The sequence below is a fragment of the Arachis ipaensis genome, chromosome B08, assembly GCF_000816755.2.
Source record: "Arachis ipaensis cultivar K30076 chromosome B08, Araip1.1, whole genome shotgun sequence".
In the NCBI taxonomy this organism is placed as follows: Eukaryota; Viridiplantae; Streptophyta; class Magnoliopsida; order Fabales; family Fabaceae; genus Arachis; species Arachis ipaensis.
In genome coordinates, this window is record NC_029792.2 from 68392693 (window position 1) to 68408842 (window position 16150).

Below are 16150 nucleotides of genomic sequence, written 5' to 3' on the forward strand. Positions count from 1 at the left end.
ATAAAGTGGATCAAGGCAGAGCCCCTAGCCAACGCCACTGCTCAAAGGAGCCGAAAATTCCTATATAGGAATATTGTCACAAGATTTAGGGTTCCATACTCCATCACTACAGACAATGGCACCCAATTCACAGATGCAGGCTTCAGAAAGTTAGTAGCCGACTTGAACATAAAATACCAGTTCACCTCCATCGAACATCCCCAAGCCAATGGACAAGCCGAAGTGGCCAATAAAGTCATATTGGCTGGGCTGAAACGGAGACTGCAAGATGCAAAGGGAGCTTGGGCCGAAGAACTTCCACAAGTCCTATGGGCGTATCGAACAACGCCATATTCCACCACAAATGAATCACCATTTCGATTAGCGTACGGAGTGGAGGCAATGATCCCAGTGGAGGTCGAGGAAGGGTCACCTAGAGTAGTCCACTACAATGAAGAAGCCAACTCTCAACTTCAAAGAGAAGAGCTCGATCTACTTCTGGAAATCCAAGAAAGAGCTCGGATCAGGGAAGAAGCGCTAAAGCGCCGAATGGCTTCGAGATATAATCAAAAAGTAGTGCCAAGAGGTTTCACTGAAAATGATCTCATCCTAATCCAAAATGATATCGGAACAACTCAACCCAGAGAAGGAAAGCTGGCGGCAAACTGGAAAGGACCCTACCGAGTCATAGAAGTACTAGGGAAGGGCTACTACAGATTATCCGAACTCGACGGGCGAGAGTTTCCTAGATTGTGGCACGCCTGCAACTTAAGAAGGTACTATAGTTAGAAATAAAGGATACCAGCATGAGATGCACTCTTTTTCCTAAAAAGGTTTTTTAATGAGGTACCATGTTGAGATCCAGAAATTATCCAATTCAAAAGGATAAAAAATCTATATGTACATATTTTCATTTTCTTTTAAATAAAATATATTATACGATTCTACAAGTTTTCAAGACGCATTAATCTGAAACATTCATCGTGCGATTATAAAGCAACAGATTGGCAAAAAGTGAAAAACAAATTCACTGCCCAATCACGATAAATGCCAAGAGAGATGAAAACCAAATTCATCTAAAGGTCGACTAAACGAGGAATTAATCCACTTTCTACAAATCGGCAAAGATGAAAACAGAATAATACAAGAAGTTATCGAAAGTGATCCGGAGAAAGGACCTGACGAGGTCTTAATGGATTGCTAAATAATAACTTAAAGACTGGCCGACATTGAAAAAGTCGGACCGAGTCAACCCAAGTTATCAGCAAATCCTTGGAAAGAGGTCTGGCCAACCCTATAAAAGAGGAATTGCTATAACTTAGAAGAGATCGACATGATGAAGTCGGTCTCCTACGAAAAACAAGTTATAAAAGTAATCCCTGAAGGAGACCTGACAAAGGTCCAAGAAAGAGGATTACAAAATAACTTAGAAGAGCTCGACATGACGAAGTCGGTCTCCTACGAAAAACAAGTTATAAAAGTAATCCCTGAAAGAGACCTGACAAAGGTCCAAGAAAGAGGATTACAAAATAACTTAGAAGAGATCGACATGACGAAGTCGGTCTCCTACGAACAACAAGTTATAAAAGTAATCCCTGAAAGAGACCTGACAAAGGTCCAAGAAAGAGGATTACAAAATAACTTAGAAGAGATTGCCATGACGAAAACGGTCTCCTACAAAAAACAAGTTATAAAAGTAATCCCTGAAAGAGACCTGACAAGGGTCCAAGAAAGAGGATTACAAAAATAACTTGGAAAAGGATGACGCAAAAAAGTCGGTCTCCCACAAACAAGTTATAAAAGTAGTCCCTGAAAGAGACCTGACAAAGGTCCAAAAAAGAGGACTACAAAAATAACTGGAAAGAGGACCAACGTAAGGAAATCGGTTATGGATTGCTAGAAATAAATACAAGTAAGAGCGAGAAAACCGAAATACAAGTTGGATCCACACATCCACGACCTCAAAGGATCCAAGCTACAAGCAATAAGTACAAAGCAATCCAAAGAGGCCGAACAGCAAGGCTCCAGCATTCTCAAAACCCAGAAAGGTGCCAAGACAAGTGCAAACAAGCATGATATAAAATACAATATTATAACAAGCTTCAGGATCAGGCCCAAAAGCTTGAAAGCTACTTGTTATTTTTTCAAAATAAAAAGTTGCTAAACAAGCAACCAAAAGGAGTATCAACAGTCAGCAAAATATTCAAACTACAAAATAAAGAGTTTAAAAGCCCACAAGTCGGGCTATCTACACAAACATCCAAGAAAAATCAGCTAAGATCGGGAGCCTTCTCAGCAGCATCAGTACGGGGAGAAGGAGGGCGAGAATGAATAGGCACAGTGTCCACGGTACCATCATCCCGGTTCAAAATCTGACAGTCCGGATCAGAAACGGAATGACCGACCTCAACCAGAGGAACTGTAGAAGTTGACACTTTGGCAGAAGGCACAGGGGGAGGTTCGACATCGTCATCATCCTGCTCGGAGTAATCAGCTCGGGTGTTCTCCAACTCCTCCTTCAAACGCATTCCCTCTCGATAGGATGTGACGTAGCTGTCTTTATGCCTCAATGCCGTGTCCTCGGCCAACCGCACAGAAGCCACCAGAACAAGGGAACTCGCCTTCTCATTCTTCAGATCCTTCTCCAGTTTGGCCACCTTCACCTCAAGCTCCTCCTTCAAGCCCTTCATCCGATCGAACTCCTGTTTTGCCTCCTCCATAAAAGCTTTGGTGGCATGGAGAGGAAGATTTTGAGCAGTTCGGTACAGGGCAGCTCCCATATGTGCCATTTTTATACTACTCCGAGTTATAAAATCCAAATGACGAAGGAGTGATACATCATCCATAGGGAGGACACCGTATGGACCGATCTGCTGATCTACGAACTCGACTGCGTCAAAATCAGGGGCATCAAGGTTGAAAGGCTCAATTGTTTTTTGTTTCTTGTTGGGAGGAGCACCAGAAATAGCAGCGGAAGACTGTGGAGGGTCGGCTAGGCGAACCCGAGGAGTGGGAGTCACCTTCCTTGGCCCAGGAGAACTCAGCATGGGCGACTTCACCTGAACTTGAGAAGATCCCTCTCCCGTCGCCTTGGCCGAGATATTTTGAGCAGCAGCAGCCTTCCTTGCCTTTTTAAAGGCCTTCATGGAATCATTATTTTTTGACATCTCTGAAAAAATAGAATCAACCACAGTAATGGGTTACAATCACAAAAAGAGGAAGCAAAACTAAGAAACAAGTACAGAAACAAGTCAGACAGTACCCAAAACAGTTCGAACCAGGGACGGGTCATTCAAAAACCTTTTTGTATCAAGATGGGGTGGTTCCCCCCATAAATCTTCAAGAACAATAACAAAAGTCCGTTCAACCTCGTCAAGCATCTCCCATTTATAACGAGACACTCTCACATCCTTCTGCCACTCTAGAGGGAAAGCAGGCTCATCATTCTCATCAAGAAAAAAGGGGCGGACCCCCTCAACAGCACGGACTCTAAAGAAATAATTCTTAAAGTCCTTAAAAGACTCATCGTACATGGCAAAAACTTTATGACCCTGGGCAGACCTAAAAGAAACCCAGGAAGCTTTCTTTTTGGAAGAGGCACCAGGCTTGGCAGAAACAAAAAGATAAAGGAAAAGAGTTTGAGAAGTTGTTACGCCTAACTCTTGGCAAAGCAGCTGAAAGATCTTGATAAAACCCCAAGAATTCGGATGAAGCTGGGATGGGGCAATGTTACACGACCACAACAAGTCAGTCTCAAAAGCAGTAAATGGAAAAGTAATGTCCAACTAGCTGAAGAAATATTCATAGGCATAGAAGAAAGGACGCTCCCCCCGAACGAAGTAGGAAAACAATCCCTCTCGTCAAAGTCGGGCGCTACAAGCTCATAATCCCTCTCCCGGGCACTGCTACCACAAATCCTATGATGTTTCCTCAGCTCTACACAAAAATCAGCGTCCACCACAGAGACACACATTAAGACAAGGGAATCCAGCCAATCAGACATCCCCTCGGGAACTTTAGAAGACATCTCTACAATGTTATTGCGAGAAGACATGAGGCCAACTAATCCTACAATAAGAAAAGAAGATTGGATTACTAAAAAATATCTCGGACGAGGGGCAAAATAACTCGACTAACATGATACAGAAGAACAAACAGAAAAGGAAAACCCCAAGACTCAAACCAAAGTCCTGGAGCATCCTTTCTTGGCAGTAACAAAGTAAGGTTTCAGGAAAAATCTACAGCTTATGTCCCGGCATCTCTCAAACAAGAAAAGAAGATTTCAAATAACAAACATTTCAAAAAAGAAAGTCAAAACACAAAAAGTCATCAAAGCCACTATCTTTTTACAGTCTATCAGCAAAAAGCATCGCCAACATCAAACATGCCAAGCGGAAATCGTCAAAGGCACAACCTTTTTTTAGAATCAAACAAAACCATCATCAAAAGCACAAACAGAAATGGTGATAACATGCAAAAGCCCTAAAAGTATCAAACAACAGGAAAGGCAAAATGGTTCATGCAAAAAGGCGAAGAAACTCCCAGAACACACATTACAACAGCAATCAGGCACAGCAAAAGCAGAAAGATCCAAACTTTCTCCAAGAAAAATCAAAACTTTCTCAAAATCAGACATGAAAAAGTGACACAGAAAAGAGAAAGGAAGAAAAATCAAACCTGGAAAAATAGGAGAAAACCTCAAAAGAAAGCTGAAGAGCAGAAGCGGCAGGCGAAAGAGCCACCCCTCGAACGGAAAAACTCGCCAAAAGTAGGAAACGGAAGGTGAAATCCAGAAACACCCCTCTTCCACAGAAAGCAGTAGCAAGCAGGCATCGCAAGGAGAAACTATGAACTACAGAAAGAAAAAAAAAGGGAGGTTACGAAGAAGAGAAACCGTTTCTAAATTGCAAAATTCAAAATAAAGCCAAGGGAAACGGGGTAATCAATACCAATTAATGAAGGTATTAAACCCTTGCATGTTCCCAAGAGCAAAGCGCTGATAAAGTGCGCGCTTTTAGAGGAAAACGTTCTACATTCAAAAAGGTTCTACAATGAAAGGAATCGACTAAATGCTTGAGTTCGGCTTCACTAGAGAAGGACCGAAGTCAAGGACTCGAACTCAAAAAAGAAGACCGAGCTCAAGCAGGGGCACTGTTCATACCCTGGGTCGAGCTATCCAACCCAGGATGATTGGCGACAAAGCGACCGACCTCTTCAGGTCAGACTATCCGACCTCTTCCTAAAAGAGCTCGGCCAAATCGACAGGAAAGCTCAAAAAAGGGCCCAACTCAAGGAATATGACCCAGATCCAAAGGCAGCCCAAGCCTATAGAGATAAGGGCGGTTCCATTGAAGATAAGCTGACCTTGCCAAAAGATAAGATAAGATAAGATAACTAACTTATCTATCTAAGAAGGTCATCCCACAGTATTATAAATACACTGGAGCACCCAGGTATAACTCATACTCTGATTCTACTAAAAACCTGCTTAATACCCTTGCTAACTTAAGCATCGGAGTCCTTTGTAGGTACCCCCACCCTTCGGTGACAGAGGATCAGTAGCGCTATCAGTCCAACAAGTCGGACACACCAGCTCCGGCCGCCATCCGCCATCCGCCCGCCGGACACGTCAACTCCGACCAGTACAGAAGATCTCGTCCGAGATCGACCTACAGTTTCAGGTAACCCTCTGAACACCTGGGGTGAATAAAAGCTCCCCGGATGAGCAATCGATGATTATTGAAGAGGCCCCATGGTTCGCAGGACATAGCCAACTTCAAGGGTATTGGAGAGCTTCCTTCCAACATCAACAAGCACTTGAAAAGGAAGCTCATCAATGATGCCAAGCATTACATTTGGGATGAGCCTTACCTCTTCAAGAGGTGTGCTGATGGGATTCTAAGAAGATGCATCTCTCATGAGGAAGGACAAGAGGTTCTTTAGCATTGCCATGGATCTATCTATGGAGGACATTTTAGTGGAGAAAGGACTGCAAACAAGGTGTTGCAGTGTAGATTCTTTTGGCCTATAATTTTCAAGGATGCAAAGGAGTTTGTGATGAGGTGCAATAAGTGTCAAAGAGCTGGTAACCTACCCAAGAAGAATGAAATGCCACAGAGATTCATCATGGAATTGGAGTTGTTTGATGTTTGGGGGATTGATTTCCTGGGACCATTTCCACCTTCATACTCAAACAATTACATATTAGTGGCTATGGACTATGTGTCCAAATGGGTAGAGGCCATAGCTACATCAACAAATGACAACAAAGTGGTGATCAACTTCTTGAGGGAGAACATATTTAGCCGGTTTGGTATTCCAAGAGCTCTTATATGCAACAAGCAACTTGAGACACTCCTCCTCAAATATGGTGTTAAGCACAAGGTAGCAACCCCATACCATCCAAAAACCAATGGTCAAGCTGAAATTTCAAATAGAGAGCTCAAGAGAACCCTTGAGAAGACTGTTGGGAACTAAAGAAAAGATTGGTCCAAGAAGCTAGATGATACATTGTGGGCTTATAGAACAGCTTTTAAGACACCTATTGGCATGTCTCCATACCAATTAGTGTTTGGAAAAGCTTGTCATCTACCAGTGGAGCTTGAACATAGAGCATTTTGGGCTCTAAAGATGTTGAACTTTGATAATCAAGCTACTGGGGAAAGAAGATTGTTGCAGCTCAATGAGTTAGATGAATTCAGATCTCAAGCCTATGAAAATGCCAAGATTTACAAGGAGAAAACAAAGAAATGGCATGATCAAAAGCTAGCAAGAAAAGAGTTTGTAGAGGGTCAAAATATGCTGCTATACAACTCAAGACTCAAATTTTTCCCAGAAAAGTTAAAGTCAAGATGGTCTGGACCATTAACAGTCATCAAGGCCTCTCCCTATGGTCATGTGGAGCTCATGGATGACAACACAAAGAGGACTTTTACTGTCAATGGTGACAGACTTAAGCACTACTTAGGAGACTCATTGGATGAGCAAAGAGTGAACTATAACTTCAACTAAAGAGGAAGAATTGTCAAGCTAGTGACGTTAAAGAAGCGCTAGTTGGGAGGCACCCCAACACTCATATCCTTTCAATTTCAAGTTTTAGATTAGCTTATGTTTAGTCACTTAGGTTGTTTGTTTTTAAGTTTCAGTTGTTAGTTGTTTAGTTGATAGTTTCTTTAATTTGAACTTTAAAAGTTTCTCTAGCTTGCTGGAAGTGTAGCCTTGCTTGCTACAATACATGATGTTGCTAATTGGGTTGAAAAACTAGCTAAAGAACTAAGTTTGGTGTGGCCACCACCAAGAGAGATCCATACGTGCTTTCAAAGTTCAGCCTAATTAATTAATATCCTAACGTATATAGTATATTGGTGGGGTGAATACAAGGGATAATTAATTGTGTACATGTGAAATGGAAGTGGAAGAGTATGAAAGAATTAAATTTATTCCACTCATAATGTACACAATAAAGTTCAATCATGAGACTAATTACTATATGCAATAAACTTAAGTTTGGTGTCCAAGAGACACATATTAATTGCTATTTAACTAGAGGAAATTAAAGCAATTTTTGAGCACTAATACGGGTTTGTAACTGAATTTTCAGGAAGAGGTAGGGCCCACAATACATTGATCAATCATAAAGTCAAGGAGTCAAAGTGTACTTCACACTTTAGAACTCAAAAATATGAAGAAAGCTGAACAGTTTGGGGGTTGGCGCCTCTCCTCACACTAAGCGCCACTCCTAAGTGTGAAAGCTTTAAATTCTTGCTAATTCACACCTTCCAGATTTTTCCGTCCCTCCTCTATATAATGCACTCGTCCACCCCTTTTCTCCAAACGACAACCTTCCCTCCTCTCACACCAATTATCTTTTCCAGAGAAGGGACTCCAAGCTTTACAATGGGCGTGCCACTTGGAAGTCAGGCGTGGGACGCTAAATACAAATTCTAGAGAAGGATCCTTGAAGGCTTGCAAGTGGCGTGGCATGCCAAGCTGGGCATGGCACGCCAACCCTATCATCCACAATGGGCGTGGCACGCCAATACAACTGAACAAAGGAGAATGGAGGAAGCATCACTTGGGCGTGACACTTGAAACTTGAGGCATTTGATAAACCCCAATTTTGTGGCTTATCTTGTGTTGATTTAGGGGAATTTATCAACTTTTCTCACATTTATTCAATGAAATAGCATGGTTTTGTAATTCTCCCTAAATTTGTGCTTAAGAGTGAAAACATGCTTTTTAGGCCTTTAAATTGCTAATTTTAATTCATTTTAATTCCATTCAATACCTTAATATGTTTGTTGAGTGATTTCAGGTTCATAAGGCTAAAAGTGCTAGGTGGGAGACACCCCACCATAGTAAACTCTTTCCATTCTCTTGTATATATAATCAATGAATGAATTGAGTTGCCATTGTAGGTAGTTTTCTTCTTTGCATACTCTTGTTTTACTGTTTTGGTTGCTAGTTTGTTTTATTAGATTTATGTCTTAGGTTGTAGAATAGTTGTCATTAAATGGTATTTTGCTTGAAGTGTAAGTTTTGTTTGTTTTGTATTTGAAAATTTTTCAAAAAACCAAAAGATTTGTTGTTAAATTTGGATTTTGGTAGCTTTAGAATAATTATAGATTAGGAGAGTGCCCTATTTCTATTTTTATGTTTCTAAAATAAAAAAAAAGTGCACGCCACGCGTAAGCGTGGCCGACGCGCACGCGTCGTGGGGCATTTTGGGACTCCTGGTACAAAAACCAGAGAGTTGCACTGGTTTTATGCGAATAACACAATTTGGCCCCACGCGTACGCGTGGGTGACGCTTACGCGTCACCTGTACTTTCTGCATTCCACGCGTACGCGTGGGCGATGCTTACGCGTCGCATGTCCCTCCTGTCTTCCACGCAAGCGTCGCCTCGCACCCTGTTTTTGTTTATTCCTTCTCCTTTCTCCTTTATTCTTCTTTCTTTCTACCTTTCTTCTTCTCTCCTCTTCCTTTCTTACTTTCTTCTTCTCCCTTTCTTGAAAATTTCCCTTTTCATTTTCTTTTGTTTATTGCATTTTCTTATTTTCATTCATTGTATTTTAATTTTGTTTTTGTAGCTTGTTCTTATTTTCTTTTCTAAGTTTCCTATTTTAATAATGGTGTTGAATTTTCCTACTCACTTGTTGAGACTTTCTTAGTTAATTTTGGTGCTTCTCGACTTGTTTGATATTGTTGGGTGATGAAACTTTTAAATCAATGCTTAATCTTTTATGACTCTTGCATCCTTTGTGCATTAATATGAACTTGGATGTCTTTCATGACCTACTCTTCCTTGTTTGAACTTGATGCTCAACATGCTCTTCATGGCATTCACTTATGCTTTGACTTTACTCTTGCATCAAGGATTAGTTGATATGCCTTAGCTTATACTGTTTTCTCACTTACATGTTGTAGCTACCATGTAGTTGAGAACCATATTCTTATTTGGCATTAGCCCCCGCTTATGTTCTATTTGCTTTGATATCTTTGTTGTAGGCTTAATTTTCTTTCTTTTCCTCTCCTTTTAGGCTGGCCACCAAGAGAGAATGGAAAATATCTAAATGGAGCAACAAACAAGTCCACCCGCATAGTCCTTTGAGGAAGCTCATCAGTTGTAGCAACCCGTTCACCTTGCTCTTCTTTGCATGCACCGAGGATGGTGCAATCTTCAAGTGTGGGGAGGTCGTCCGACTAATCTCCATGGGTAACAATTTCCTTTTTTAACTCCAATTCTAAATTTTCTTTGTTAGTTAGTTGTCGCATTGCATGATAGGTTGCATGATAGTTAGAGTTTATATATATATTTTATCACTTCTTTTTATATTAGGACTACTTGGTTAGGGTGATGATTTCTTTTTCAAGAAACTATTTTTCGGGCACCCTACCAATTTGAAAAATTTTTGTTGAACTTGCTTGAAGAATTTATTTTGGAGCATGTCTTTTGAGCTAAGAACACAAGCATGTGAGGTTTGATCCCAACTGTGTGGTTACATCTTATAACCACCATTTTTCATTCTTGTATGTATTATTCTCTTTCTATGATTGTAATATTTGATTTGTTTGATTCTTTATGTCCATTATTCCATGTATGAATGCATTTATATGATTGAGGTCATCATTTCATTTAGCTCACTTACCCCAATAGCCTACCTTTCATTAACCATTGTTAGCCAATTTTGAGCCTATTTAATCCCTTTTGTTCTTAATTTTAGCACATTACTACCTCTAAGTGAAAAATAATAAATGTCCTTAATTTAAATCTTTGATTGGCTTATGCTAGTGAGGGTGTGTATCATTTGGGTATGGGAAACTTGGGGACATAGGTTGAGGCAATAGAGTATTTTGTATTTTTATTGAAAATTTTAGGAATTGGGTACATACTCATGTATTGATTAAATGGTTAAACCATATGCATTGGTGCCTATATAATTCACCAAAAGAAAAAGAAAAAATAAAAAAAAGAAAAATATGTATGTAGGAAAAGAAATAGAAAAATAAAAGAAAGAAAAAAACTTATAGAAAAAGAAAGCAATAAAAAGGGGACAGAAATGCCCCAAAGCAAAGTAATAATAACAATGCATATGGAATGTAAATTAAAGAGAATGCATGAGTATGTGAAAAAGTGGAAATCATGGGTAGCTAAGTATTATATTAGAATTGTATAGGTTGTTATATGTGTTTGGTGAGAGCTTAAGTTAGTCAATGATTCAAATTTTAAGCTCACTTGACCATATGCATCCTTACCTTTACCTTAGCCCCATTACAACCTATGAATAAGCCCTCATGATAGATGTATGCATGCATTGAGTAATTGTTGATTGTTATATGAAAAACAAATATTGGAAAGTATGATTAGAAGGGGATTAAGTGATCAATCCTATACACTTGAGTGGCTAGAGCGGATACACTTCCGGTGAGGGTTCGATGCTCAATTCCTTGTTCTCGGCTTTCATGAGCTTTCTTCTTGCAAGTCTATTTGAACTTTATTTTAATATTTGAAATGTTAGGATTCACTATTCATCATACTACTTAGCCCCCACATGTGCATATGTGTTCTTGGAGATTGATTTACTTTTAACCAAATAGGTAGAATCACTTTGCATTTAGTTGCATTCATATAGATAGGTGCATATAGTTTATTTGCATTGAATAAATGTTCATACCCCTTTTCTTGTCTCTCTTGGTTTAGCATGAGGACATGCTTAGTTTAAGTGTGGGGAAGTTTGATAAACCCTAAATTTGTGGTTTATCTTGTGTTGAATTTAGGGGAATTTATCAACTTTTCTCACATTTATTCAATGAAATAGCATGGTTTTATAATTCTTCCTAAATTTGTGCTTAAGAGTGAAAACATGCTTTTTAGGCCTTTAAATTGCTAATTTTAATTCACTTTAATTCCATTCGATGCCTTGATATGTTTGTTGAGTGATTTCAGGTTCATAAGGCAATGATTGGATGGAAGGAGTGAAAAGAAAAGCATGCAAAATGGGGAATTCATGAAGAAATGAGGATTTGTAGAAATCTGCCAAATGACGCGTATACGTGGCCCATGCTTACGCATGGGAGGGACATCTGCCAAATGACGCGTATACATGGCCCACGCGTGCGCATGGGAAGGAAATCTGCCACGCGATGCGTACGCGTGACCCATGCTTACGCGTGACAAACAGCACATGACCAACTTAACAGAAAACGCTGGAGGCAATTTCTGGACCTGCTGAAGCCCAATCCAACTCATTTCTGAAGCTATTTGATGTAGAATCCAAGCTTGGGCAAGGGGGAGCAATTATTTGTAGGTTAGCATCATGTAGGTTAGTTTTCTAGAGAGAGAAGCTCCCTCTTCTTGTTCTCATCTTGTTTTCTTTACAATTTCTTGTTCTAATACTTTAATTCTCTTAGTTCTTTTGTTAATTTTCCTTTTATGCCATTTTATGTTGATGAACTCTTGGTGGATTTTATTTCCATTAATGCAATTTGATGTTTGATGTTCTTTTCTTGTTTAATTGAGTTGTTATTATTGTTTCCTTGCAATTGGTAGTTGGTAGATTTTATTATTCCTTGCAATTTACTATGCTTTCCTTTTATGCTTTCCAAGTGTTTGACAAAATGCTTGGTTGGATTAGAGTAGTTTTTGAGCATTCTTGGCCTGGAAAGAGGAGTTAGGCAATCTTGAGTCATTAATACCCAATTTAGATTGGTGACATAGGGTTGTTAGTTAATATTATTTCCCTTGACTCTAATCTCTTGCTAATTCAATTAGTGAGTTGATTAGGATTTTTGGATTGAGATTAACTAGTCTTATTTGACTTTCTCTTGTGTGAAGATAACATTATACTTTCTTCCATTGTCGGAGTTGACTAAATATGATAAATTCTTGTTAATTATGTTTATGATTAGTGACTAGGATAGAAAGCTTATGTGCTAAATCCTTACCATGAATGTCTCTCCTTATTAATTGTTTTTTCTAGTTGTTTGCTTTATGTTCTTACCATTTATTTTCTTGCCCTTTTACAAATCAAACCCCCCTTGTTCCTTCATAGCCAATAATTGATCACTTCATTGCAATTTCTTCTGAGACGGCCCGAGGTTTGAATACTTCGGTTAATTTTTATTGGAATTTGTACTTGGGACAACCAATCTTTTAAAATTTGATTTGAGGATCGATTGTCGGTTTGGACTATACTATCAACGGAATTATTTGTCAGAAATTCCGAACCGTCATAAATCTTCTCATCAGCGTGGCACGCCAAGTCAAAGACTTAATAGGTGTACCTCTTGGTACTAGAGGCATGGAAAGCCAAGCTCATGAGCCCTCAACACCACTATGGGTGTGGCACGCCAGTTCATTTGACCAGAGAGGGGAAGTGAAGCTCCAAACAAGGGCGTGACACGCCAGATCGAAGGAGTGACACGTCAGCACAAGCCTCCAGTGAAGAAGATCAATGGGCATGCCACTTGGGACTTTAGGCGTGGCACGGCTAGGAAAATAATAATGGGCGTGCCACTTGATGCTTAGGGCGTGGCATGCCAACCTTGCTTGCACCATGGGCGTGGTACTTGAATCCTGGGCGTGGCACACCAGTTTACTGGGCCAAAGGGGAGTACTCATGCTTTATTGAGGGCGTGACACGCCGACTTGGGCGTGGCACGCCAGTTCAACCTTCCAAATGAGAGATTGAAGGCCTTATTGAAGACGTGGAATGCCAGACCTGGGCGTGGCACGCCAGTTCATTTGGTCAGAGAAGAAAGATGAAGAATTCACCAAGGGTGTGGCACGCCACTACTGAGCATGGCACGCTAGTTATATTGACCAGAGAGAAGAAGGATGACACCACTTGGGCGTGCCACTTGAGTTCAAAGGCCTAGCACGCCAGGCTAGCTACACAAAGGAGGCGTGCCACTTGGAAGCCAGGCGTGGCATGCCAAGCCAAGCTGAGGAGTTGGGCGTGGCATGCCGATCACACGCCGATCACAGGTAGGCACATGTCTCAATTTAATTAGTTTTTCCTTTAAATTTCAATTGTAATTTTCTTTTCTTTTTTTGTAATTTTTATTCCTAGTAATAGGAGTGGTATAAATACCATTGAGAGTACTGAAAAAGGGGTTGGTTGGCTAGTGGAGGAATTAGTTTAGTTTTTACTTTTACACTTTACTTTATCTTCTTCCATCTCTTGTACTTTTCTCTAAGCTATGAGCAGCTAAACTCCCTCTCATTGGGAAAGGGAGCTCTATTGTACTTGATGGATTAATGATAGTAAATTTCTTCTTCTTTTCATCTCTCTTTGATTTGCTAGAAGGAATTTCATTTCTCAAGTCTAGTATTCAATCATCTTGAAAAGGAGGTTGAATACAAATTGGGTTTCATGGGAACCTTGGAAAAGGAAACATGGAACTATGCTTGAAATCCCTTCTCACACTTGAGTAGATCTGGGTTTTGGGATTAGATATGGTGACATGAAATCCACCCACTATTTGGATCTATGAGGATGTGTGGTATAATCAGGGACCAAGCTTATCTCTCTTCATGAGCAATTAGACCAAGGAATTGGATGATTATCAAGATTTGAGAGATTGAATCACCATGGAATTGGGGTTCAATCAATCATGATTGCCAAGAGGTCAATGAGTTGCATGATTGAAGATGAGATGATCTAGATTTGATCCAAAGAGAGCAACATCTCCTAATCTCAATGAATTTTCCCTATTCTTATCTTCCTTATTCTTTATAACTTTCTTTAATTTCTGCTATCAACCCGTTCCGCATTTACAATTTAGTCATTTATGTTTTAGTAATTTACTTTCATGCTCTTTATAATTCTGCACTTTATTGCTTTCCTTTATCTTTAAGTCATTTACAATTTTGTCATTTAGAATTCTGCACCCAACACTTCTTATTGATTAGCTTGACTAAATCACTCATTAACTAAAGTTGCTCAATCAATCAATCCCTATGGGATTTGAACTCACTCTACTGTAAGTTATTACTTGACGACAATTTGGTATACTTGCCAAGGACGGATTCATTATAGTGAACTTAAAAATCCAGTCATCAGCTCTCTTGTTTGCTCCATCCTTCTTTCAGTAATGGGCTTGTCCTCTTCAATGGGGTTGTCTCCTTCTATGACAATCCCAGCTGAATTGTATAGATGACAGATAAGGTGGGTAAATGCCAACCTTGCTAAGGTGGAAGACTTTTCAGCTTTCTTATACAACTCTTGAGGTATTACCTCTTGTACTTCCCCCTCACTTCCAATCATGATGCAATGAATCATGATGGCTCTGTCAATAGTCACTTTTAACCGATTGCTAGTAAGGATGATAGAGCGTTGGATGAATTCCAACCACCCTCTAGCTACAGGCTTGAGATCAAGCCTTCTTAGCTGGACATGCTCCAATTTTTGGGATGTGGGTTCACACTAGTGTCATGGTTTTTAGTGACTCATGCATTGGTATAGAACTCTTGCACCATCAAGATTCCAACTTTCAGGATAGGATTGTTTAGAACTTTCCAACCTCTCCTCTGGATTCCTCGTCGGATCTCCGGATACTTATTCTTTTTTATCCTAAAGGGGACTTCAGGAATCACCTTTTTCTTTGCCACTACTTCATAGAAGTGGTCTTGGTGAGCTTTGGTGAATTTTCTCCTTGTGTCCTTAGGAATCAATTCAACATGCTCAAGAGAGAGGATCCTGTTCATTGTATAAGCCAGTGTCGGATGGTGAGTTAATACAACTTTCAATCCTGGAGAGAAATCTTTAGTGGGAATTTTATTGTTCCTCCAACTCCTGGGCAACTTCTTCATGGGAGTCTCCTTCGGAGTTAACTCCTCACACCCAATGCCAAACTTAAATTTGATGTCGGGAAGAATGTTATTAGTCACCACCATAGGAGCTTTGGATTGTAGCTCTTATTTTGTGACATCAAGTGGTTCTAGGAGGAATGGATTAGTGGACTCAGTCCTCATGTACTTCTCCTCTTCATTGGAGTGATATGAGGCTTTGAAGACATGAAAGGCCAACTGCTCATTATGTACTCTGAATATTAGTTCACCTTTTTCTAAATCAATGAGAGATTTTCCAGTGGCCAAGAACGGTCTCCCTAGAATAATGAAGAAATTTTCATCCTCATCCATGTCAAGAATCACAAAGTTTGTTGGGAGGAAAAACTTTCTCACTTTTATCAAAACATTCTCCAAAACTCTATATGCCAGTCTTACAGAATTATCTGAAAATTGAAGAGCTATTCTTGTGGGTTTCACTTCTTGAATTTGTAATTTTTTCATCATAGAAAGCTATCTTTGTAAATCATAATCTTTTTGGTTAGTGTTCTCAATTTCATCTATTATTTTATAGTATTTTTTTGTTTATCTTATACAGGATATGACAAATTTTGCTTTGGCCTAAATTTTTTATTTTGTATGTTTTGTTTCATGTTTTTAAATGTTCAGATATTACTAGTCAAAGTAATACAGTTTATTTCATATGTGGGACTAAGAAAAAACATAAGAGAAAATATTCAAGGATAAAAAATCACACTTTACCCTCTCAAGTGAAAAATAAAAGTTAAAGGATCCAAATTCTATTTTTTTATGTAATTTTTACTATTCATGTTACTATGCTGTATCATTTTGAATTAATAAATTATATCATTTTATTACCT